The sequence below is a fragment of the Aptenodytes patagonicus genome, chromosome 10, assembly GCF_965638725.1.
Source record: "Aptenodytes patagonicus chromosome 10, bAptPat1.pri.cur, whole genome shotgun sequence".
Taxonomy (NCBI): domain Eukaryota; kingdom Metazoa; phylum Chordata; class Aves; order Sphenisciformes; family Spheniscidae; genus Aptenodytes; species Aptenodytes patagonicus.
In genome coordinates, this window is record NC_134958.1 from 21,758,597 (window position 1) to 21,784,966 (window position 26,370).

Here is a 26,370-nt window from a genome sequence, read left to right on the forward strand (position 1 = left end):
CTGGTTTTGCTGTGTTGATGTTGTGTTATTGGCTTGGTGACTAAGTGCCGTGTGGTCTGCACATGAGCAGACAAGAGTGTCCTGGAGAGCAGTGGCCGTTGCCTGTACTCCCAGGCTGCGCAGTGCTCGTGGCAATCCCAAGCAGTACTAAATTCCATTTTGCTTATATCTATAAAAGCTGATGCAGTCAAATAAAGCTGTTCTGACAGCAGCATTTAATAGCCTTGCTGTCTGCAAAACCCCGGGTTCCTGTACTCGCTGACAATAAATGTGTGTTTTTAGAAAGCTGAATTTACTGTCTGAGAGCTAGATTTACAACCTAACCATCTACTGAGTACCTGTATACACAGACTACTATAAAAGACAGTGAAGGGGAGAAGGGAGGGGGAGATGTTGCGTGTTCAGACAGACCAACAGGAAAAAAGGCAGCAGCTTTTGTGCATCTTGGCATACTGAAGTCAGCATACGGTTAACTCCTCCATCCTGGGGGTAAGGAGGAAGGCAGTGAAGGGAGTCCAAGCCAGCGGCAGCCATACATCTCTCCTTCCACAGCGCTTTTGTTTTCTGTGGTGTGGGAGGGGGATGTGATTGTGGACCTGCTACAAGTTGCAGTGCATGGAGCTACGCCTCGTGCAAAGTCCAACAGGCTCTTCAGCTTCCTAGTGCTTTGCTCTGTCCTTACAAGATCCTCAACCCCTACCGTATTTATGCCCGCAAGGAAGGTGCAAATGGTCAGTAGTGGGGGTGTTTTTAAGATGGGATGTGAGCCTCTGAGGTGTCTTTAGCCCTTGGAGTCACTAATGAGGGTCACCGTGCATCAGGGCCAGCTGCAGGGTTAGTAACAAGAGATCTGCTTCTGGCTTCTCCCCTCTGATTTTAGGAAAGTTGTGGAAGGGAGGAATTTTGGTGCGCTCTGCCTTGTTTCACTTCTGTCTTCTGTTTTGGCTGGGTACATTTGGCTGGCTTATTTCTGCCTTAATAGATTAGGTGCTGTCACTGCACACAGTTGCATCCCACCCTAGGGTTGGCTGCATTTTGGTGATTCATACTGGCCCAGAGGAGTGCCTGCTTCTTATTCCATCAGTTTGATGGAAAGAGGCAGTTGAACTTGTTGTTCATATGATTACTAGAATGCCTGCGTGGCAGAAAGCTGTATTTGTAATTAATATCTGTACCAATGGCCTAACAGTTAGTAATCTTTCATTACTGTATGGGGATTCTCTCTTCTTCTGCAGCTTCGATGGCTGGGCCTTACCTAGTTGTTGTGGCTAACAGCCGCTCAGTGGTCAGGGGCAGTCAACTGTCCTGATAGCTTTTAGGTTTGGGCAGAAGTGGTTTAAGTGTGCTGTATGGCAAGGAAGGCATTGCAGTGTTCCTCTTGTTGCTTAGTATCTAAATGAAACTTCCAATCAATGCCTCAGGTAGGATGTTAGAGACATGTTCTGGCTAGCCCAGCTAAGGCAAAGGATTTTTTTCTGGTGTTTTTCCTAGAGGTATCTCCTATCCCCTTGGTGGGCAAAGTTGGTATGGTGAAGACACACGTGCTTCTCCAGCCATAACGCGCTCTCAGGACCAGGGTTTCCTGGCCCATTTCAGGAGCAAAGTTAGTGGTAGGTAACTCATCCTAATTGTAATATCAAGGAAAAGAGACTGATTTGCAGATCATTTTCCCAAGGACTTCATCAGCCTCTTGCTTTCTTCCTGCTGGACCGCTTGCCCTGCATTGAGGTGCACCACTCGGCTCCTCTGATTCCTCCTGCAAGTCCACACTGTCTCCTCCTCCTGCCTCTGCTCTCCCTTCTGCTCTACTTTCTTCTTTTGCTCATGGCTGTTTGTATTCAGGGTACACCTGCTGTGCTAGGCTGCTGGGTTATCCCTGTACAAGTCTTACAGCTCTCCTAAGTGCTTGTGTGCCGGTGCATCCACAAATCACGCAGATGTGTGGGTGAGAACTAGGGGGATTGAGCAACCACTGGCTCCCATAGCATCAGAGGCCCTCAGAGCTGACCAAGGGAAGGCAGGCCCCTTTTCCAGAGACCTCACAGTCTAGCAAAGGGGCAAAGCTCCGTGGGTCCTGGAGAGCAGCTTCTCAGGAAAAAGGGAGGGCGGCAGTAGGTTGGGAAGGAGGACAGACAGCGTTGGGCAGGGTGCTGAAGGTAGGGCTGGGGAACTGACTTGCGGTGTCAGAAGGGCAATGAAGGAAAGGGTATGAGATGAGAAAATGCCTCCTTTTGAGGGTGGGAGTCTCGTCACATGGAGTCCTCGGCCATTTTCCAGCTCAGTCATGCTTCTCCTATGTATGACTGACTGCTGTCCAGGGCTTGGAGGGGGGAATATGTGCTGTTGTCTCAAGGAACCCTGTCCATAGGGTCAGAAAGGGAGAGACTCTCCTCAGTTAGCTTCAGGCCTATTGAGCAATGTGTCATCCCTTTCCCTTCAGCACTCGTCTCTGCCTTCTCGACTGATTCTTCTTTTGAGAGGGCATCTCTTTTCCCAACCACTCCTGTGGCTGCTACAGAAATCACATTCACCCCTTATGCCAGGCTTTGGCTCAGGCTGAGGGAAGCACTTTCTGTGGGCCCCCAAAAAGCGTTTAGGTCATGCATTATTGACTGATTTGCTGGGATTTCAGGGGTGCTCAGCAAAGTGGAGGCAGATGTGGGAGTGAAGCAACTAGATGAGAGGCAGGAAATTCTATAGTTGGGGGAGTGGCAGAGGAGATGGAGGGTTTGTATGGAGTTCTGGGGCAAATCCTCCATGGCAATAGCCTGGGGTAAAATGAAATAAGCAAGTATAGCCCAACTTTCTCTAGGGCTGGATGGCAGTTTTGCAACAGGTCTGCAAGAAGCTTCATCTGGCAGGTCTCAGACATGCTGCCATTCTCACCCGGTCCCCTCGTGCTTGTTTTCTCATCTCCCCCTCCTCTCCATTTAGAGTGAGTGCTTTGGGACAGCAGCCTCATCTTCCTGGGTGTTTTGAAAACACTTAATACATACTTGGTGCTGAGTAAATTACTGTTATTGTTGTTATTATTATTGCATTAATTAGCTCAGGGCCCCTTTGCATGCACAAGACCAGATCATTATAGCAATTTGTTTATAATGCTGTGGCATAACAATCTAGGGCTCTCAAGCAAAACTCTGGGCCTGCAGTGCCGGAGGCTGTGGACAAGCAGGAGGGATATGGACTGAGGCTGGCTGGGGAAGGGCTGGCTGCAGCACGTCCTCCTGTCCTTTTGCTGGTGCGTGGTGGCTGATGCATGGGAGCTCCCACTCTGCTTCAGCATGCAATAAAACAGTCTGCCTCAACCACTGCAGAGCTGGGCAATCCTCCTTGAAGGACTCCTAGTTGGGTGTGGCAGGTTTTCCACCTTCGTTGCACGTGGCAGTGGTGAACTAGACCAACACAAAGCCAGCAGTGACTTGAAGTCCTTTGGTACTTTTCCCTTTCTGAAGTGTTCCTTGACTCCCCCCTCTTCCTCCACAGCTGGCTTGGCAGACAGGATGTGCTAAGTGAATTCATTGTTTGGCCTAAAGGGTTGGTGTGACTTGCCCAAGACAACACATTAGTCAGGAGTAAACCCAGGGACTTTTGCTGCCCAGTCCTGTGTTTTAACTGCTCCGTCTCGCTCCCCAGGACACTTGGATGCTGTTGGAAGCACAGCAGTTGGAGCCAAGCGGCAGGTCCAGCTCCAGCTGGCTGGCAGGGAAAGGGCAAAGCAGCAGCACCAGTGACCTTGCTGATTTATTCATTAGACAGTGCTTAGAAGAAGGGGAGGATTGATTTGTCTGTCAAATGCAACACCAAACCATGCGGCCTGCAAGGGGAGGACTAATTGTGCCGCTGACACAGAGGCCAGTACTGATTCACACAGTCAAGCACCTTTTTATTATATTTTCCTGCTAGTCAGCCCTTTTTTCCATCTGTCCTATTATCTTGGGCAATTTATTGATGCAAAGCCAAATTTAAGTGGTTATTTTGCCTGTGAAAATAAGGAAAAAATGTCTAAACTGGATACAGTGAGGTGTTGGATCAGTCTCTGCATTATGGTTATTTGGAACCCGTTTGAAGCCGTCTGGCTCTAAAAGCCACAGTAGCACCTCTATGGTAGCAAAATGCCTTCAAGAGGCTGAGTCCCTTGTTCTAAAGCACTTTGTGGGCTCTTAAGAAAAGTGTCCCAAAGCATTCAGGATGTAGGTTCTTGATTCTTGAATCCAAGGGATTCTTGAAAGCACCAAACTGCCTGCCTGCCTTTGAAATCAGTGCCAGAGCTGCTTTTTATTGCTTGGGGTTTTTTTTTTTAAAAGAAAACTTTCTGTAAGTACAGTGTGATCACTCTGAGGCTGCCATTCTTGAAGACAGGCAAGGGCCAAATTTAAATTGGTTGCTTCGCATGCAAGTAGTGGTACTGCTGGAGTAGCTCTCCACAGGCAGCACAAGTGGGCTCAGGCATTGTCAAGTCTGAATTAGCATGGTGCTGAGTTAACATGTGCCTGGCTGGGTTGTAACATGGGGCAAACGTGAGCTTATGGCCCGTGATACATCATAACTGCCTCCAGCACTGCTCCCCTGAACTTCCAAGCAAGTTGCTCTTCATCCTCATCTTTGCAAGAAAGATATGGCGTTATCCTTCCCAATAACAAATGACCAGTCATTCAATCAATGAGGTTGGCCTTCTTTTTTCAAACTGTTTCCTATCTTGTTTGGCAGTTTCACCTGCACTCCAGCAGAAGGCTTTGGCCTGTTCCTAACAGAGCTGAAGAGATTCCAGTTCATGTGGGATACCTTCAGAGACTTCAGGTTTTCTTCAGTCCTGGATGGCTCGTGCTAATGGTTCCTAATCCAGGCCTGGCTGGCAGTCTTTAAGGGTCAGTACAGTCATTTGGAAGATTTTTCAATGACTGCAGTGGGTGCTGAGTTGAGCCTGCACTGAGGGCACAGGGGAAGAATTAATTGTCTTTACTAATGTGGTTCTCAGATTCTCCCCCACTGCTCTGCTAAATGGACCTCAACCCTGAACTTGAAGCAAGCGCTTTGCAGAAATTTACACCCCTAGAGGAATCGAATAGCTCCTCCTTTCCTTGCAATTTCTGTTCCTCCTCCACAATTTTTGGAGGTCATTTATCCTCTAGTTGCAAAGTGTGCCTCCCCCTCCTCTACTTTAGCTCCTTGCTGTCATCAGGCTGTTGAACATGATTCCGTCCTGTGTTGCAAAAATAATCACTTTTTAATTATGTAAAGGAAAGGGGGTTGTAAAAGCCCTTCAAAGCCCAGTGTCTCTGAGTCCTGCTGCAAAGCAAAAGCAACGTGAGCCTGGCAGTTTGTTTATGTGTTCTCAGTGAGCTGTTCCTTTAAGCCACATATTACACCCTCCACCAGTGTTTAGTCATGAACGAAAATGCCAGCTGAGAGATTCCTGGGCTGTTTTGAAAGCAAAGAGGGATTAATTTGAGCAAGAACTGAATGCCTTCCTCCTAGCTCCTTTCATCCCCACGGAGATAAATTAGGGATACTCTCAGCATGAGGGCAACACAGTTGGAAAGCCAACTGTTCTGCAGAGCGATTTCAGAAAATCTTGTGGATTTGGCAGAGAGGACATCAGTGAAAGTAGCCAACTACCTCCCAAAGGGTAAACCCCCCCTGGATCAGAGAAATGCTGTTTGCAGTTTGACTTGATGCTTTCTGTCTTGCTATGGTGCTTTTAGGACTTTACAGGGAGTAATGAATCAAGGGACTCAACTTACTCATTCTTAAGACTTCCTTTTTGCTGCGATGCCCCTGTGAAACAATAATAGCAAGGGCCTGTGAGAGATCCATTAATGTCTCTTATTCATACTGCCTGGTTTATAGATAGTCACTAAATAGGATGCTAGCTAATAGATGCCATCTTGTGCCTTTTTCTCTTTTAGCTGTGCCCTGCTTCTGCCTTCATAGTTCCTACCCAAAGCAATTCCTACCCAAAGCATCTGTAAGAGAGTAATAATCTGCGTTTGTATAGCACCTAGCAGTCGCAGAGAGGCTTTGGGGGCAGCAGTGTAGACTGCCATGGGACCCTGACCCTCTCCTGTGTGCCAGAATGAATGTTCCACTGGGCTGAGTTACTGAGTTATTGTACAGGTTTTTTTGCCCTCCTAAAAAAACCTGCCTCTACCTGTGGGCCTGAGATATGACCCCTTGGGATGTGCTGTAACGTAAGTAACAGATGGGAGTTTAAGGGGCAATTGCTATGTGTTTCTTATAGAGAAAACCTTGTTACCTGAGCCACTCAGATGATACAGGGGCAGATATAGCGGCAGATCTGGGATCTCCACTTGCTGTGTCACGTGCATTATACTAGATCACACTTATAAGGTTGAGGAGGGGAAACTCCAGGCTTGGATACTTGCCTGGATTTCTGTGGGTGACTGCTCAAAGGGGAATTCCTGTGTGACCACGTGTTCTCCTAATTCTTTGCACCTGAGCTGTGGTGAAGTTGGAAAAAGCTACAGGAATACAACTTTCCTGCCAGCATCTTGGTGAGCCTGGGGTGAGAAAGTCCAGGAATGGGTAAGCCTGAAAAACAGACAGGCCTGGCAAAAAACAACAAGCAGACTTGAGCTTTTGGCATGAAGGATTGGGGGAAAGGAGAAAGGGAGGTGGGATGGTGAGGGACAGGCAGGAGGAATCTGAAGATTTCTATCCCAGCTCTGTACCTACCTTGAAAGGCAAACTTGGATCAGTGTTTTCAACCTGCCTTGCCTCAGTTTCCTATTTGCAAGATACGGTGAGTGATTCTGAGCTATCACATGGATGCAGTTATGCCTGGGAGGACTGGTATCTGCAGAGTGTTGTGATCCTTAGTGTGAAAGAAGAGCAAAGTTGTCTTTATTGATACTCCATTGTACCAGTCAGCAAACAGCTGTGTTCAACTTTGGAAGTCTTCCTACCCCAAGAGAGGCCCATGATTAAATCCTTGTCCACCATCCTGAGAACAAGAGGACCCTGGAGGTTAGGCAGTATCTTTCCCCGGCAGAGCTGCGTGCCGTAAGCCTGTGTTAGCAGTTCATTTACATATTACACACTGCTGCAGGCCTTACTGCAAGCCTGAGAATCAGTCAGAGCAGTGATGCATTCAGCTGTCGCACTGGGATTCAAATCCTGTACAAGTTAGTTCATCTCTTGATCTTGAAGAGACAAAAGTAATGAACCTCTAAAGAAGGTTGCTGTTTGTCCTGTTGTACTACCGCATTGTTTGGACACCAGTTAGAGGAGGCTAGAGTCAAAGCAAAAAACTGTTGAATGAATAAATCAGCTTAGAGAGCTTTGTAGCGATTTATTCCGCTCTTTGGTCCTTTGGGCTTGTGTGCAGCTCATAAACAAGCTTATTATTCTATCATGATTCATAGCTTTGTGGTGGAAGCAGAGGGTATACGTGCCGCCAGGGAAGACAGAGGGGCTGGAGATGGAGTATTTGAAGTGGAGATCAGGCAGAGGTCACACTGGAATGTGGAAGAAGAAGGAGAAGCAGAGGCTGTCCCTGCAGCCAGCCAGTGAACGACAGGGCTGATGGATTGCTGCGTGCGCAATGCAGCCGGTGCGGGAGATGACCATCCGTGATCAAGGCTTAATTTTGTCACTGCTCTTCAGCATTCATTTTAGAGATTTCGGAGATCTCCTAGTGACAGGAAAATGCTTTCTAGATCTCCCACTGATAGGAAGCTTTGCTATGAGTTACATACAGGCTGTCTTGAGGAAGGCTTCAACTCTCCCATCCATATCCTGGGACTTCTCTATTCTACTTCCCTCTTCACAACAGCAATTTCAGCCTTTCTTCACATCATTGGCAGAGTTCCTTACTGGGATGTTCTGCCCTAGCATGCACCAAGGCACTTTAGAAGTCCCTTGTGCTCCCCTTAGCATATATGACATGGTGTCCTACTTACAGTGCTGCACAGCTGGTTTATGCATGTTGGGTGCCCCTCTGTCACTGGAGATTAATGCTGCAAAGAGAAATCGGCAGGCGGCTTGGGATGGGGCTTCAAGATGTCTCAGCCCATCATCTGTGTGTCTGATCTAATCTGTCAGTCAGTCTCCTTGGCAAGGGAGCGACAGCATGAGCCAGGCTGCTTAGCCAGATGCTGTGGTATGTTTGGTGTTTCAGAGCTGTCAAGGAAAAAAGGAGAAGCTCCGGCCTTTAGCATCTCCCTTTGTTTTTCCACTGTGAGGCTGAACTGCATCTGAAGGGATGGTGCACAGCTCCGTGTGCAGGGAATGAGCAGGTGGGCTTTATTCTCTGTACCCACGTCAGAGGAGCCCAATACATGCTGCCTGTATCTAGTCCCTGTGCTCAGTGATGCCCTTTATTTTCACAGAGACCACCTCAGCAAAGGCATCTTGGCAGAGCCTGAGAGCTTCTGGTGCAGCTGTGGATGTGTTTTCTCCACCATGACCTTGGGAGGCCTCCTTTGCACATCCTTCTCTCTAGAATCACGGTGGGACTCTGGCCTTGTTTGCTTTTCCTTTGGCTGAATGCAGGGATTACTCTGCTGAGGTTATTTGCCCACAGTGGCACAAGACACAGGAGCGTGAGATGTCCATCCAGCCAAGTTTTCTTTCTCCTGCAGTGGTAAATAGTGGATGCCTAAGGAAGACTGTAGGAACAGGGCAAGCATGTAGTGGTACCTCCTTAATGTACTCTCTCTACCTCCAGAGATTGATAACTTTCCTAGCGAAATGTAATTTCATTACATTCAGTAGCTCTAGATGGGGTTTTCTTCCTTGAATTTATGGAGTCGCTTTTTCAACTTACGAGAATTTATAGCGTCCAGCCCCCTGAAGCAAGGAGTTCCACTGCTCAAATCCTGTTGGTGTCCAAAACACAAGATTTCATGTTGGCTTCGCTAGTAAAGCAAACCTAATAACTCAAAGAGCTGGAGGTCCCTGGGCAGATATCACTGATGCTTCTGAAAACTGAATGGGTTTCAGTGGAAGTGTGAGTCAGCACAGTGTTTCCTGTAGCTTAGAAATATTTTCAAGACTCCTGGCACAAATATTTCTTCTAAAAACCAGGCTTCGGTTTGTATTGGCCTGTGCTCCAGGACTCTGGGAGTTCCGTGAAGATGGATCTGCAGACAGGCATTTCTTTAAATCAGCTGGGAAACAGTAAGGCTAGGAAAGAGAATAAGTTTCTTTTTGCCCTTCACATCAGGTTACAGTTATGTGCAATAGTGCAGTCGCAGGTGCCTCCAACTCACGCAAGGTACAGGCTGTGTTCGACAGCCTCCACTACCTGTGTAGTGCTATAGCAATATTGGTGTGGAAAAGCGAGATGTTGATTGTGTGTTTGACATGCTCCTTTGCCGGGTACTGAGGAGAGTATGGCACTCTTTGCTGGGAAGGGACTCTGAATGGGAGAATCTTGCAATGGCACAACAGCAAGGGAGAGCACAGAGCAGCAGAGTGATTTGGTGGTGGTGAGAATGTAAATAAAGGTTCTGCTGATACCACAGGAGCACTCAGCAGTCTCATCAATCCCTCTGACCCACAACGCTAACACCCAAGCTGAAAAGACTGCATTTACATTTCAAAGAGAGGTAGAAGGTGTATAGGATGAGGCAGCTTATTCATTTGGTGATCCTAGGAGTAGGTTAAAGAGGCAAGAACTGACTCCTTTTTTCCTCCGCTTCAGTCGCGTGTGCAAACCATGAGACTGTGCTTTCAGAAATAGTTGGGAGCAAGAGGTCTCCATCAGGGAGACAACTCCAATTGAGGGTGCACACAGATTGATGTCACTTTGTCAGAGCTGCACCTGCTTGTGCCAGCTCTGAGAGTGGCTGAGGGCCAGACAGCACTTGGGTAATCAGATGGGAAATAAGGAAGTGACTTTGATTAAAGCTGAGAGACAACATGTGGGGGAACAGTGGGAGGAACCACTCTGAGCCAGCGGAAGGGAAATCTACTGGAAAAAATGATGGGGAAGGATTTCTGTTGTTTGAATGGATGAAGTAATAAGAAAAGAAAGGCTCAGAGGAGGCTGCAGGTCTTTGGGAGATGTGATGGTTTGGGACAGCAGAAGGAGAACAGCCAAATTCTCCTGTCATCATGTTTCAGACCCACTATGGGCAAGTTGCACAGCAGCTTTTGGAAAGAATGACGGAATACTAAAACCTGAAGACTAGCAGCTTGCCCCTCTGCTTAGGGGGGACATGGAGAATAAATGAGGGTCTGATCCTGGGATCAGACCCTTTGATTTCAAAATCAAAAAATCTGATCAACTCTAACGGAAAGTAAAAATGCCATAGCCCAGGAAGTTGCCCATTAGTTAACTGTGAGTGACAAGATGACTCCATCCTGTGTTTCTTCCTTGCCTTCTTCATGAAGACCCATCTACAGCCCCAGCTCCTATCCAGGAGCAAGGGTACATGCTGGACTCCCACCTGCACTGGCCACCTTCTGTTGTATGCCAAAGGTCCTCCTGAGCCAAGAGTTCGGGATTTAGCCCTATGCTGTATAGTGTACACTGTGAAAAGCTTCTGCTGGGTTATCGCTGTGGTCGAGTCTCTGTTCCTTCTGGGATCCTGCGGGGAGTTGGCAGCTAGGGGACTCAAAGGGCGTGGGTGGTGGAGGCAGAGCTAATCGGGAATACTTCTATGGTGTCTATGCAGGAGGTCAGGCTCTGAGATCTCTGAACCTATTAATTTGTTCCACAAGCCTGTCTTACACCGTTTCAGGACATGGGTGGGGAGGTGGGTGTTTGTGTTGGTGTGTCTATCAGAAAATACTGCAGGAGCATGCTTGCTGCGGCAGCTGCTCTCCAGCAGCTCCAGAACTGCATGTGCAGTTCGCATGATATGAAAATGGTGGGATCAGCAGAGCACGGTGGGCTTTGCTGCACCCCATCACCATTTTTCTCTTAGCTTTGCTGCATAGCCTTCTGAAAGGAAAATGTTTTTTTTAAGAGCTTCTTGGCTATAAATTTGACCCCCCGGAAGAGGTTTGCTTGTTCTTTTAGTGAAGTACATTCCCTCTGGTTGCTGAGATGTGTATAAGATGGCAGATGAGCAGTGGGTGAAGGAGGAAACTCTGAATGAACAGAGAGAACAGTCAGCTAACCTTCCTCTTGTCCTGAGGGTGTGACTTGTTAAAGCCATTAGATCTAGACAGGAGGAAATACGGGGTGTGTGGGGGTGTGGAGCGGGGGGGAACGCAAACTGCATTAGAGCTTTAAGCAAACCATTTGAGACCCTGTATGATTGAGTCACTCTGAAGGGAGGTAGAGTCTGTCACACATACCCACTGTAATGAGTATGAACGAACCCAGAACAGCTGGCTGTAGCATATGGAGCATCCAGAAGGGAGTAAAGCTGAAATAATTCCCTTTCCTCTGCTCTTTGCTTATCCTGGCCCTGATTCAGGAGCACACTGGTGACCATGCTCATCTTTAGGCCTGCACTTTATGTCCCAATGATTTCCATGATAATGAGTTCAGTTTTGCTATTGACTTAATGAGTTTTCTGTGCAGGTAAGCACCTACCTGAGTGCAGTTGGGGTACAGCATCCCTTAATCACATACTCCCATAAGGGCTCTGACTCCCCAGTGACCAGCAATGGCTCCTCTGTGGAGCGCAGGTGGGAGCCCAGCATGTACCCTTGCTCCTGGATGGGAGCTGGGGTCTTCATGAAGAAGGCAAGGAAGAAACACAGGATGGAGTCATCTTGTCACTCACAGTTAACTAATGGGCAACTTCCTGGGCTACGGCGTTTTTACTTTCCCTTAGAGTTGATCAGGTTTTTGATTTTGAAATCAAATAGTTTCCTTCATCTGCATGCTGCACATGTGGGAATAGCTGCTTCAGGAAACTCAGAGGTGGCAGGTTTTCTTGAGCCTTCAGGGAGAATTTGGTAGAGCTTTTCTACTCTTTTCCACTTTTTTTCCATCTCCGTCAAGAGACACAGGGACAGAAGGGCACAAGCAGATAATTGTGCCCCGTTGGCAGTATTTCTCTAGCAGAGCAGTGACAGAAGGAATGAATTGTGGCATAAGCAACATATATGCGTGTGTGAAAAATGTGAATGTGGCATAAGCAATCTCACCCATCATTTCTGGCTTTAATGCCCAAGAGAGGCTAATTACCAGCTGCACTTGTGCAGGAATGCAATGGTGGAATTGGGGAGAGTCTGTCAGAAACCAGTAAGAAGAGCAGAGGAATTCACAGGAAAGCTGCTTACTCCTTGTTAAAAATCCCGCTCTGTGTGTGCATGTAAGCATGTGTGTGTATGGGTTTTGCACTTGCCTCAGCATTTTTGGGTGGACTGTGAAGCAAATTTCCTAAGCAGTCTGCACCTCCTGCTATGTAAAAGCTGGCCTGAACATTTGTTAGGTTAGTAAAATGCATCTTTGTGGTACCCTTTAAGCAACTGCCTCATTTTAGATAAAAATCTATTTGTGATTTTTAGGGCTCTTTCAATTTATTGGTTCCTCTGATATCCTAAACCTATTAGTTCTCAACACATCCACAAAATCTTCCAGAGAAACAGCATTGGCAAGACCTGAATGTCTAACTGAAAAAAAAAAAAAGAAGTAATTTAAAAAAACCCAAGCAGGAGTGAAAACAATCAAATCAAATTAAAAAAAATCAACAAAACAAAACCCAGCCCAAAGGTTTCAGGCTCTACTTTGTATGCCATAAGAAGCGGGTATGAAAGTACAGCTGTTTTCTTTGTTTTTTTTTCCTCTGCACCTCCCTTTGAAACAGAGCATACCTAATCACTCAAGCTCCCAGTGGATGGACTGGGATTGTACCCTGTAAGCAGCTTGTGAGCCGACGGGGCAGCACTCACTGGAGAAGCAGCCTGAAGTGAGTCAGAACAGCTGTACCGCATGGTCATTTATAGCTAGTAAGTGCTGCTGTTTGGGATCCTGTGGCCCCTAGCTCTCTTTGTGCTGTTGTTGAGCAAAGGTCAAAAGACACGAGAAGCAACAGAGAACCTGGAACAGGAAATAATTTTTCAGCAAACCCCAGCATTGACATTACAACATATTTCCCAGCTCATAGGCAGAAGCAAAGCCTTGCTATTACCTGCTATTCTCAAAGGTGCATTTCATCTCTCTTCAAATAGCCATTCTACACCAGCTTTTTTAATACAGTCTCTAGAATGCTTTAATGTTAACATTAAAAAGATAATGAAAACAGGCAAACAGACAAATCATGGTGCCCAGTGCTCTGCTTCCTCATTGATAAAACATGAGAGCAGCTCCACCCCTGCCAGATTTTGACTTTCCAGACTGCTAGTCATTTATGTTTTTATTTATGAAAAGGAGAAAAAATGAGTTTCCATCACAGCACCTAAGCATAATAGAAAGGGAAAGCTTTCATGCGTTCTGCATGGGGCTGTGCTGTCAGGCTGTGCAAGTGGGTAATAACGTGATTTCTTTCGTTACAGCCCAAAACCTGCCTTCCAGTTTGATCACAGAGCTCAAAAATATGTTTGCATTTGATAATATTCCTGTTCTGCTCAACCACAACTTTCTAGTTTGTACTTTTTTCCCTTTGCAGTGTTTTTGGGGATAGTGCAGCCCTGTCCCTGTCAGTGCTGCTTGCATTGTTACTGTTAATAATTATCTGTATTACAGTAGCTATTAGAGGCCCCAACTGTTACAGGCTCAGTGCATGTAAGAGACAATCTCTGCCTGAGGAGCTTAAGGTCTAAATAGGCAAGGCAGATAGTGGAAGTGTTACCGGTCTTATTTTTACAGAGAGCTTAAATGACCTGCCGAAGGTCACACAGGGAGTCTGTGCTGGAATCATGACTAGAATACAGATTTCCCAGGTTTTATTTAAACATCTAACCCAGGTTCCTTGTTAAGGAAAGGCAGTTGTGAGAATGCTGCCTGTGTATGTGTGAGTCTGGGTGCAATTCTGGGTCATGTACTGGATTTGCATATGCCTTCCTGGTCCAAGCATGTCTGTGAGGAGCTTTGGGTGCTATAATAAACGCACAGCTAGCAAATAGCAGCTACAAGATGTATGCTCACCTAGAATGCACATCTCTAAGTAGTTCAAGGACAGAGCCTTCAACAAGGTGGCAGATGTTGTCAGTGTTCTTATTTAAGCCTTCACTATTTTTGACTGTGTTACAAAAATATGTGCAATACTTGTGAATTATAAAGGATTGTCATTGGTCTAATTTTGGACTGATGAAGAGCAGAGTCTTGTGGCTGGTGTGCCTAGTTGTATGGGCCTTGATGTTCAGAAGCAGGTAAGCTAAGAACCTCAAACGTTGCAAGAAAGCCAACATTTTAAAATGTTGTTACAACATTTTGAAGCGTTATGACAAAATGCACATTTTTAAAAAAAGACTGTGAGGTGCACAGGTTCACGTGTGATGGGAACCACGTGAGTGCCGAAAGTAGCATCCACCTAGAAAAGTAACTGTCCTAGAGAGCTTCCTTCTGCCAGAATGATCTGTGAAGGACTGAAGAAAGTGGTGATCCTTACTCTAATTCCCTTTTGCCAGGTCAGGAAAGTTCCCTGGACTTGTCTCTGCTGTATCTGAGCGTGTGGAAATGGCTTCTCTTGAGCTGAAAACCTGTGCTATGTAGAGGTCCTCTGTCTCTGTGTTTGGCTGAAGGAATGCTGTACAATAGTTTTGACTATCATTTCTTGGAAACTAAACACAGGTGGGACTCTAATATCATAGAATTAGCACAACCACCTTTCTTAGCTAATTGTTTTAAATGAAATTTTAAAGAACTACTACTTTTCTTAACATTTTAGTCTGCTTTTCCATTGCCTGCAAGTACAACATTCAATTTTTTTAAGTGTCAATCTTTATCTAAAATATACTTATTAGCAGTTTCAATGCATTTCAGGGCATCTTTGTTTTTTTAAATTATTTCACAAAACTCTTTACATGTATAATTGAAATTGACTTTAATTTGAAACTCAGCCTTAACAGAGTCAATATTTCTGCAATCTGGCTTAGCTTGTTTCTCCAGGAAAATGTTATTTCTATTGCTGCAAAGGGAAGGAAGGGACATGATGTATGCTACAAAAATTAGGAGGCTCAAGACCCAGAGTTTAAAGAACTTTGGCCAGTTGTGACTATAGGATTTCTGAAGCGTGCGCTCACGTTATCGACTCTCTCAGTGTGTACTGTAGTCACGGTACAGCTCCACAAAGCTTTTTGAGAAATTTCAGCCTTTGAGTAATATTCGTGGTTTCCTGAGAAGTCAGCAGTTTTTTTCAGTGGCTGAACTGGATTAAGGCAGTTTAGTTAATTGAAATGTGAAGGCAGACATTTGAGAGCTAATGCATATTGCTGAATGCAATTCCTTTCCGTTTTTGTTTCTGGATACAATGTGTTCTTAGATTAAAGTTGCATTTATGGCCAAATAATTTCTCTTCAGCTCCCTTTTGTAACTTACCTTTCAATTAATGTGTTTTGCCATTGTTTTAATTTTAAAACTCTATCATTAAAAAGCTTTTAGCACACTGTGAAAGGACCGTTAAGTGGTGTGGAGTACTGAAAGTGCCTCCCCATGTTCGTTAGCCTGAAAGAGCTTAAAAATTGCTACTGAACAATCCGATCCTCTTTCCCTGCACCAAAGTCACTTCCAGTAGCTTAAGAACATTAAAAAAAAAATCTTTTCAAATGTAGCGTCTAGAAATGCCCTGTGGGAACACTGGAACACGTTGGGAGATGAGTCAAAAAGATTTAAAACTTTGCAACGCAGCCTCCTTGATCAAAGGATGGTATATCCATAGTATACTTGCTATATGATATATTCTTATATTCTATTAGCCTTGGGAAATACAACTCCATATACAAATGAACATGAACATTACCAATTACAAGTGGAGACAATTTGCCAATATTGAAATAATTTCATTACAGTAAATCTTTCACTTTTAAAAATATTCCAAATGAAATTTCAGCGCTGCTTTCAAAATAATCGAGATGACAATGGGTTGCTTCCTTTTCAGCTTTGTAGTTGTAAATGATTATTGGAAATATTTTTATATTTCCAAAGGTTGTAGCATCAGAGACAGCAAATAAAATTGTCCTTCTCCAGGATGTCTTTATTTCCTGTACTGAAAAAGAAGTTAATATATTTTTGTCAATAAACAAAGATTTTTGCCTTATGAAGATGCAGCATTTTAGCTACGGGTTAATCTTGTAGAAACAACGTTATTTAATTTGCTGCTGCATTCAAGAGATCTGTGCAAACAACTAAATAGTGTTGTTGTGTGCCTTTGTGGTTTCACAGAAGCCACTTTGTTACTTTCTGTATTTCCAACCAATAACCCTTTTCAGAAATGTTGTTCTTCGAAGCTATTCTCTAGTAACCTTTACAATGTCTTGTTTGCACGCTGTCTTGCATCTGAGAGTCCACCATGAGCAACTGAGAAACTTCTTCTGCAAAATCCATTGTAAGTCTTCTGACAATTATAGCTACCTTCAATGATTCATGCAAAATCATTTCTCCCCTCATCTTGGAAAATACTAAATCTTCAGGAGATGTATCTTGAGTTATTGCTATAGTGCTGCCATTGCCATTGAGGTTGTTACCTGACCAAGAAAAAATAAGTAAATAATTCTTAGACTCATTTTGTAGATTTTTTTTTTGTTGTTGTTGTTCTGTATCATTCTGGTTCCTGAGCCAGCAACCCTCCAGATACTGGGCCTCAGGATTTAGGCCATGATAAATATAGGGGAAAAAATAATCTTTAGAGATCAACAGGCTCAGAAAGTATGATGATCTGGGTGAAGTTCTCTTTTAAAAATAGCTGTAGTCTGCCCACTTGCCTTTTGGATCCTAGTGACAGTTGAGACCATTTCTGTATGAAATTTGTAAAGACATTTAGGGTCCATTGGTCTTGAAGATGTTATACAAATATGAACTACTGCTGTTTGAGATCACTTACCCAACACTCGATCTCAAATAACAAGATAGTCTGGGGAAATGAAGCAGCCTTTGCAAGACAGCCTGAGTCAGTCCGGACTGCCTCTGGGGAAATGAGCATTTGAAGTACGTTTCTCAGTCAGTTCCACTCCTTCGACTCATACTCATTGATTTTCTCCATTCTCAAGCTCTAGCCTCGCTGCAGGATTGGAGGGAGAGCCTGTGCTTGCTTTGAGGAAATCATCTCTTTTGTCCCCAAAAACTCTTGTCCGTTTCTTGTCCTGAGCTGTAAGGGAGCTCATTATTTCTGCTGTGCTGCTGGCAGCTCTCCTCCTGCTGCTGGGAACAGGCAGGTGTCCCAGCACAGGCAAGCCTCGAAGGGGATGGAGTTTCCCTCCACACGTAGGATGCTGAAACTGGCCAAATATTGTCACAGTGCTCTGGGGCAGCTTCCACTTAAAAAGTTTGAGGGCCCTACCAGAAAGATCTGCTACCATATTTCAAGCCCCTATTTTGCACACGGTAGCATTAAATCTTTGCAATAAAATGAAATAATACTCACTGTGGCAGTTGTTTCCTTTTCATATTACCTTAGTAAACTCCTGCAGAATTGTTCTTCTGGCCTTTCTTTCCCTTAACTGGGTTACAAAGCCAAGAACAGAGGTCTGGGGTAATATCAAGCAAAGCCACTTTCATGGTTCCCGTTTCTGGACTGCAGTCTGGTGCAGGCTTCATACAACAATTAAAAAGATTTTTCTTTTTCTCAATGGAAATGTGTGGATAATTTTTGTTAAAAGTTTAGGTTTGTTCAGGTTGAACTCTTGACTGATACAAAGTTTAATCAGCAGTTATGCTGCTTAGTGGCTTTTTTGGCAGTATTTTCTTTGATTCGATTTTCTCCTTTCTCTAGTGATAAATGAATGAATGAAGAAAGGATGTTTTCTAAAAGAAAGGATGCTGGGCTACTCTTTGCGTTGAGATTAGCTGGAGGGAGTGAAAATGTGCCCCGTGGTGTCTGTGCGTTTCTACTATATTGGAAAAATGGATCAAATGTGCACCAGATTTCAAAGTGTTTTATAATCCAGGCAAAACATCTATATGTCCAAATGTGTCATTATTAAAAAAAGTAACAAAGTAAAGGGAAAAGTAGGCTGAGAGCTTAGACTTTGGAAATCTCCCAAGGGAAATAGCTTAAAACCTGTTTCAGGGGGTCTAGAGTGAACAGGGTATACTGCTAAAATTCAGAATTTGTTATCGTTAAGTCACTTATAGCTTAAACAATATTCTGAGAAAGAATCAGTCACTCAAACATGCCTGAGTAAGAAATATTGTCCGGGTATATACCAATACTTCAACTCTCCATGTCATAAGTTGGACTCCTAAGGGGTTTTGTTCATTTGTTTTGTGGAGGTGCTGGAAACCTGCAGCTTCCACTAAATTCGGCGGGTCTCGAATGACGTCCCTGGCGAGCTGACAAAAGAGGACAAGGATAGTTGAAACATTTTCCATCTCAGCCTTCCGTAAGGCGCTGGTTCTGGTGAGTGTAGGTGTCAGTTGGATTTCTGTCTTATTGCCAGTGTTTAAAATGGAGACCCAGGCCCGGAGCAGCTGCAGCAAGTCACAAGTCGCGAAGAGAGGGATTCATCGCCAAAACTACTTTTTTCCTGGCTCTGGTCCCTCACCCTCACCCGTATTAAAAGTTAACCAAACTTATCTCACAACAGAAAGATGATAAACAGCCAAGACCTCCCCTGAATTACGGGCTGGTTGCAATGGAAAGCAGATGTGCAAACCCCTCCCAGAGCAAGGGGCTGCCAGTGGGCACCCACTGGAATGTTAAGAGGGAAAGAGAGGACGATTTTCTTGCTGATGAAATGCTGCATTGCTCAAGGGACCATATTATTGCTGTTATTTATTATTTATGCACTGCCGAAGCTGTGCACAGTGCTTTATAGTGCAATAAAATAAAGACTGGTGTCCAGTCCCGCAGGGTGTTGCACCACTGCTGAAATATGGCAACGGGGCAAGAGGAAGGGGTTGATTCTTCCTCCGTGATGATGCAGAGGTTTGTTATTGTTACAGGGTGTCCTCTTCAGACCGCTTGGCTGGGGATGTTAGAGTAGCTTTGTCACCGTTTTGCACAATTGTCTATGATCGTGTTTGCAAGGGCATGTAGCCTGTTTGATATGCATTCGGAGTCTGGCAGCAGTAGGAATGAGTGAACAATAAAAGTGCCGCTGTCACAGCCCCAGTTTATTTTTACAGATTCCCAGCCATCTGCTGCCTCACCAGCTGCCCACAGTGCAGTGCAAAACTTATCTCCATTCAGGAACTCAGACCCTCAAGGAGGGCAGGGGCGGTGAGCTTGAAGGTGCATAACTGACCTCCTGTGCACCGTCTGCAGGACGCAGACCCAGACCTGGTGCCAAACCCCAGAGAGACGGGGCGTAAATGCAGAGAAAGGGTAGAAGAAATGAAGTTCAAACACGCGGCTAGTCTCTTGTTCACCCCTTACAAAATACTGGCCATAGAGATGTGCTGGCTTGGAGAGCAGTGGGACGGGGGCTGTGGGCCTGAGAAGACCACAGGAGATGGCCCAGCCCCAGATTTGACACCTCCTTTAGCCATCATTAGGTTGACAGAAATGAGGAAAAGGCATTCCCCCCAGGGCATGAAGAGGTTCGAGCTTTCTTGCTGTTGTACTGCAGCCAGCCCTTTGCTGTGAGGTCGGTTTTGCTGTGGAAAGGGAGCCAAGCCTGGTGGCAATGTAGCTGGAGGCAGCAAGGAGAAAGCAGCAAGTTCTGCCTTAGGGATGCTCAGCAGCTACCAGCATGTATAGGGGAATAGAGACACAGCTATTGTGTCCCTATTTGTGGGGCCAGAGGGTCCAAGAAATCCTACTGCCGAGAAAGTGGCATGTATTATTACTCGCTGTCTTTGAGGCACCTAGATGAGAATTTCCTAATTTCATTAAATCTTATTTTTATAATCCCTTGGGATCAAGACAGCTGACCTGAATGCTCTCTAAACCTACCCTCAATCCCTCCTGTGCCTGCTCTGCAGAAATGGGGGTGATGCCAGAGCAGGTGAGGGAAGAAAAGGCAGGTTGGCTGCGGGAGCTGGGAGGGAGTGACCAGGTTCCCTCCACCATTCCCAGAGAGTTCCTCTGCTTCGCGTGTGCCACTTCAGACCACTCAGAGCACCCTCCTCCCTCCTCATGCTTTTATGCATTTTCCAATTAAATTTCCTCCACAAGAGGAGAGAAGCATTCTGAATCCATTAGCATTAGTAATTATGCAAATGCTTCAGGGAGTTGACTGCCCATCATTACATATAATTAATGTTTCTGGTTATGAATGGAGGGTTTGTTACTTTTTTCCCCCCCTTTTGTGCTGGATGGGGCAGGGTAGAGGTGCGGGAGGGGTGATGTTACTGTATTTAATTTGCATAATCAGGAGGCCTGATTGGGTATGCATGAGGGTGGGGGACCTTCTCCAGTGTGCACTCTATTAAGCTGGCAGCAAATTTCAGGAGGGAGATGCAGAATGTAAAGCGAGGGTGAGTGCAGCACAGTGACTGCAGACAGCAGACTCAGATTTAGGTAGCACCACCAGCACAAAGCAGGAAAGGAGGTGCCCTTGGACTGGCATAGCTATGCACAGGTGTCCTATACCTGAATATGCTTATCCTGTCCTTTTGCTTTACTTGCCTGCTAGAAATGACATAGAGATTCTGCAGAGATCCCATTCTGGCTTTTATCTTGGGCAGCACACTGAGTCCACAATTTGCAACCCACAAGGCATGTGTACACCATGCATTGCAGAGCTGCACCCCAGATACCCCAGAGAGCACTGGGGGAACAGGCTTGGAACTGGCAGCAAGACTTAGCACAGCCTCCTCTTGTGCCCCATTTCTCAAAGCTGTGCACAGAGATCTGGATCCGGGTATCTAAGTAGGCATGCTGATTCTCAGAGGGGCTCTGCGTTATGTGTAGCAGGAGCTGTAGATGCTCAGTACCTTTGGAAAGCAAGAGGCTTAGAGGGGAAGTGTATCTGGTTGGACTTGGCTTTCCATGTAAAAGTGGTCAGGACAGACAGTGAAGTGGTAAAGTTTTAGCTCAGGGCCGTACCTCTGAGGAGGAAGAGTCAGACTTTACCTCCTATGTCTAACATTACAAAAGCCAGGGGTGGAAAGTTTCCTGTGCATATTCTAGCTACAATGAATGCCCTGGGAAACCTCTCTGGAGATCTCCCTGCTTCCTGATACACGTGAAAAAAATTCTTCCTATCCATTGTGAAGCATCTTCCTAATGTTCTTCCCATTCCCTGGTCACTATCTTTTCACTTTTTGCCTCTTCTATTCCTCTTCTCTCAGTTTCATTCCCCAAGAACTCCATTTCTCTGTGGTCTCCATCTCAAGCCTACCTTGTGTCCTTTCCCACAATCCCTGGATGTAGGCAGTCCATCACTGGCCTCCAGACTTCCTTGGTTTTTAAGTGACAACTGCTGTGTTCCCTCCCTCCTCCACGGAAGGCATATAACCCTTGGTTTTGGCTGATCAAGGACTTACAGAAACAGATATTCAGTGAAGGGGATCTGAAGGGGGGGCAAAAGATTCTGGAGACAATATATGCTCAATGTGATAATGCCCTGGGAGGGCACTGAAAGCACCCAAGCAAAGGAGAACACAGGGATTCTCAAAATAGAGGGAGATGAACCTAAGGGTACCATGGATATGGGAAAAGCATCCATGCAGCAGAGATCAGATTGGCCAGAGAGTGTCTCAATCAAAAAAGAAAGAGGGACAGTAATTGCTTAGATGGAGTCTGGAGGTCCCATGCTGTCTGGGGTATTGTGTCCTCCTACTCTGTGGTTATCATTATTTTCTGTCTTGATTAGAATCCATTGTTTGCAATGCAGATACTGGAAATTGGGTGGATCTCTTCTGGCATCTCCCTGTTTGGTCACCATGGGCAAGGTGTGAGCTTTCCCCAGTGGTGCAGGAATTTGCAGTGGCTCAGCAGAGGTTCCCAGAGTAGGCAGGGAGAAAATTGGCTTTGTTTCCCACCCTGTTATCCCCACAGCTTGTAGAAATGTGAGACAGATTTCCAGCACAAATTCCAGTAACCCTTAGAAGAGCTGAGGAGCAGGACACACGTAAAAGAAAGAAACAATCCAGAAAAAATGTGTTTCTCTGCATCTGTTTGTATGTGTGTGTTTGTTTTTAAAGCAGAAGAAAATTCTGTGTGTGTGTTTGTATGTGTGCGTTTGTGTATATGTTTTTAAAGGAGTAGAAAAGTGGGGAAAACTTGAAGCATGAAACTTTCAAAAAAACCTCAGACTATTGATAGTGGGACTTCATGAGAGGACACCAATTTTGCTCTAAAGATTGACTTTTGGTACAAGACACTTGAGGCAGTACTGGATTCTGTTCTTGTCAAGGTTTTGTTTTCTCTGACTTGAAGCTGCTTTGGAGATTTGTAGTTCTGAGGTTCATGTTGTTCAGTATTTTGTAAAGCATTTGTACACTTGGCCTGCTGCTAGGGAAAACCACTGGGGAAGACTTTCAGTAAGTAGAAGCACCTGTAAAATCTCCAATGTACACAAAACCAAGAGATCTGATTTGCTTAGACCAAGAACTCTTAAGGATGAGAAAGGTCCCAATACTGATCAGGAAGGCGATCTCTGAAGGGTTGGGTGAAATCCCAGAAGGCGCTTGCTAGAAGTAGAGTGAAGGTCTTGGGGTATTATGTGATGAATAACTGCTGTAAAATCATAACAGCAAGTGATGGTGCTTCCTAATGTGGTAGGGAGGGAGCTTTCTGGCTGTGAAATGGGAAGATGTCAATAGCTCTGCTCTTGTTTTTGCTTTCTGTGACATTCATCCCACAACAAAACATGCCACTGAGGTACCAGGAGAGCGGTGAGAGGCAGCCCTACTGGCAAGGGGAAGGAGTTGTCATCTAGGAAGTAATCACCCATGGGAAACAAGGTGGGCCCAGCCTCTTGAGATGGTCCATTGCCCCAAGCCTGTGTTTATGCTCCCTGAGGTCAAATCTGCTAGCTGTGCTGTACCAGACAAAGCTATGCTGTATCCTCAGAGAAGAGGAGACAAGGTGAAGACCTTGCTGTCCCCCAGAGACAGTACTGAGGTCAGAGGGCTAAAAGAAAGGAAGAGGGAAACAATTGTCAAAGCAGGAGAGAGACTGTGATGAGAAAAGGGGCAGCCTGGAGTCAAACCGAGGGGATGAAGAGGAAGAGGATGGCAAGTTGCATGAAAACAGCACAATTGCATGCTGTGTCTCATCACCCAGGAGGATGCTGGACGTGAACATACTGTAGCCATGGTCCAGGGACCATGAACTGCAGGAACAGAGCTTCCAGTACACACCTGACCTTCTATAGGGTGTCAGCCTCCTGTAACAGACTGCTCTGTATTCACTGAAGTTAACAGATGATGAAGTGCTTGAAGATGTCAGTGTGGGAAAAGGCAAGGATCAAGGTCCCCTCTGAACTGTGCTCAGTAACAACTCCACAAGGTTCACATCGCTGCTTTGTGTGGTCATGGCATTTTCTGTCTTTCCCTTCCCTTTTTTTTTTTCCCCCCTGCATGTGTGGGTGGGTCCGGTTGTGTATGTGCAGCAAGGACAAACACAGAAAAACACGCATGGATACATGCAGGCATGCAGTGCATGCATGCACAGACACTTGAGATTGCTGAAGGCATAAGTTAAATCCCACATCAAAGCAGAGAGCTATTGGAGCAGCACTGTTCAAAGGTGCCGGCTTCCTTCTTGGGAAAGACAGATTGTCACTTTGATTAAGAGATTTTAACAAGAGAGAAAAAAGAGGGAATGAAAGAATGGAGAAGAGAAAAGAGAGTTTTCATTTATACCTTTTTTTCCCTTTGGCTATCCAATTATTTGGTTTTAGTTTGATGAAAAAAAGACCCCAATTTAAAATAAGTTTAATGTAACAATGAATTATTTAAGGGAGAAGAAAATACAAGCTGCTGCTTAAAAAAAAATAGAAAAAGTTATTATTGAAATGTCAGAACAAATACCCAGCTTGATCTGCGTTAATATGATAAATACTAATATATTCATTTCCCCTGGTGCTTCTGGGCTTGCAGAGGTACATCTGCAGTGCGTTGCTTATGGTAATCAGGTCACAGCTTCAAAGGGAGACGTGCAAAGTATTCTGGGTGATGTTGTGCAAGCTGCTGTTAGAGACCGTGTGGATCATCATGTAGAGTTGAGGAGAGCTGATCAAGGGTCTTCTGGAAGATCTCTGATTGCTGAAGGAAATTGAAAATCTTGTTGTATTCTTTGGTGGACCACCAGTTGTGGGACAACACTGGTGTCTGGTTGTCAACTTCAAAGTTGCCATTTTTCTGTAGACAGTAAAAGAGAAAAAAAGACTGAGAGGGAGAAAGCAAATGAGCTTCCCACCTTCTGACTCCACAGCCTAATTCCCAGTGTCTCTGTGGTTGGGAATAGATGCCGTGGGCAAGCTGTAGAGCACAGCTGCAAGTCAACCACCATCTCAGTTTTTGCTTCCAGAGTCTCACAGTAAAGTTCTCATGAACAGTTTAGTGGAGCTGATAGCTTGAAGCTTCACACAAACATCTTTGTGTTTTCAGAATCTAACAATCTGGGAACTGCAAGTAGGATGTTTTCAGTAGGGACAAGTACTACCTTCTACTAGGCATCGTCTCTGCCTACCCCGTCCTTCTTGTCTATTGGACAAGAAGTTCTGTTGTAATGTGCATCAGGTTTTCTGGCGTCAGCACCACCTATGCCCTTGAAAGAGTAACCTGGAGATCAGACCCCTTATGGATTGTATTTCTTGTCAACTGTGGTGCAACCAGGTATCAACAGAACCCAATAGTTCAGAATTAAGAGAGCTTATTTGGGAGTGATATGGTGCAGAAGATGTTGAACTGTTGTTTCCTAACATTACAGCTGACAGTTGAATGACAGATTGGGAGTGTGGTTAAATTAGGATGCAAATGAATTGAGCTGGTCTTCTGGTTGGTAGAATGAGGAGAAAATGTTGGAGAGGAACAAGGGAGGGCTAATTTTAGATGAGAAGATTGGAGTAGAGAGAAGCTCAGAGGCAGGGAGTGGAGGAGAGAAGTGGGAAGTGTGTTTGGAAGGAGATGGAAGAATATAGTTACCTAATGTGAACCTATCAACATGGCAAGGTGTTTTGAGATAAAATCAGGAGACATTCAGTTAGGTTTTGACCTTCTTAGTCAGGACTTCTTATTGAGTATCATTTCAATTGAGGTAGCTCAAACATAATTAATACATTGCTAACCTACCCTGAATTCCTTTCCTGGTAAAACTCCTGTTGGGTGCTACAATGAAGCTATTATTTCATAAGACATTGAGCTCTTCCTAACAGTGGACATCTAGATAGTAGGCTGAAGCATGGCTCTGTTGAGCTGGTCATGTGCCCACCTCAAAGAAGGAGTTATTGCATCCAAGGGAATTTAGCTGGTCGTAGTGTCTGGAGTTCCCAGGTAGATAAAAGAAGTGTGCCTAAAGCCTAGATAAGGCTAGTTAGAGATCTGCAGAAACTGTGCCTGGGAGTCTGTTGTGATAATCTGGACTCACTTGAGAAGCTCCTCTTCTGTGTCTGTGTTCCTCCATGAAATGTTCTAGTTTCCAAGGAGCACTAATGTGCTTTTCTGGTACATTTTACTCACAAATGCATAGAATCTTAGTCCATCTGCTTCTGTCCCTTTTTCCTTCCATTGCCTAAATTTGAATGTTTAATGTTGCCTTTTGGGCACAAGCGTGCTGTGCCCAAGCTACAGACCAGTTCCTCAACTAAAAGATGCATAAGCTTTATTATTTATACCATTTTTTTTTTCCCCCTGGAGAAGCTCCACAGGGTCTATAGGTTGCTGGAAACCCCAGCGGCAGCCCCTGGCTTTCGACTTCAGAAGGTGAACTCTCCCAGTGGCCATTTTCAATCCATTCACTGGGAAAATGTGATTACTTCTTATTTATTGAAGTTAAGTATTCCTGCTTGTAGCCACTATGGCATTAAAGTAAAATGTTCAGCATTTAACACAATGAAAGCAGAGACATGAGGCTAAATGCACTGCATAAAATCTTTATGGGGCTGTAAACAGACGCCCAGAATATTTTCAACTGTTTTGTTGTGAGTCAGGCTGGGGTCCCCCCTCTGCCAGGCAGCCTGCCCCAGGTCTCCTTGGGAATCAGCCAAGACCGTGTCAACACCACCTTGGCCTTCATAGGGGAAGGGGCCTGGGGAACAGAAAATGAACTGGCTTGCTTGTTGGCAGGTATTGCTCTTGCCAAGGCTGGCCTTGGCCACACTTGGTGGCTGTTGCTGCATCAGTGCAGATCTGGGGTTAAATACAGGCTGTGATTGCTTCAGAGCTGCTTTCTTCAGTATCAGTCTCAGATAAACACAGCTCAAGAGAAAATCGGTTCAGAGTGAGTTTTGTCA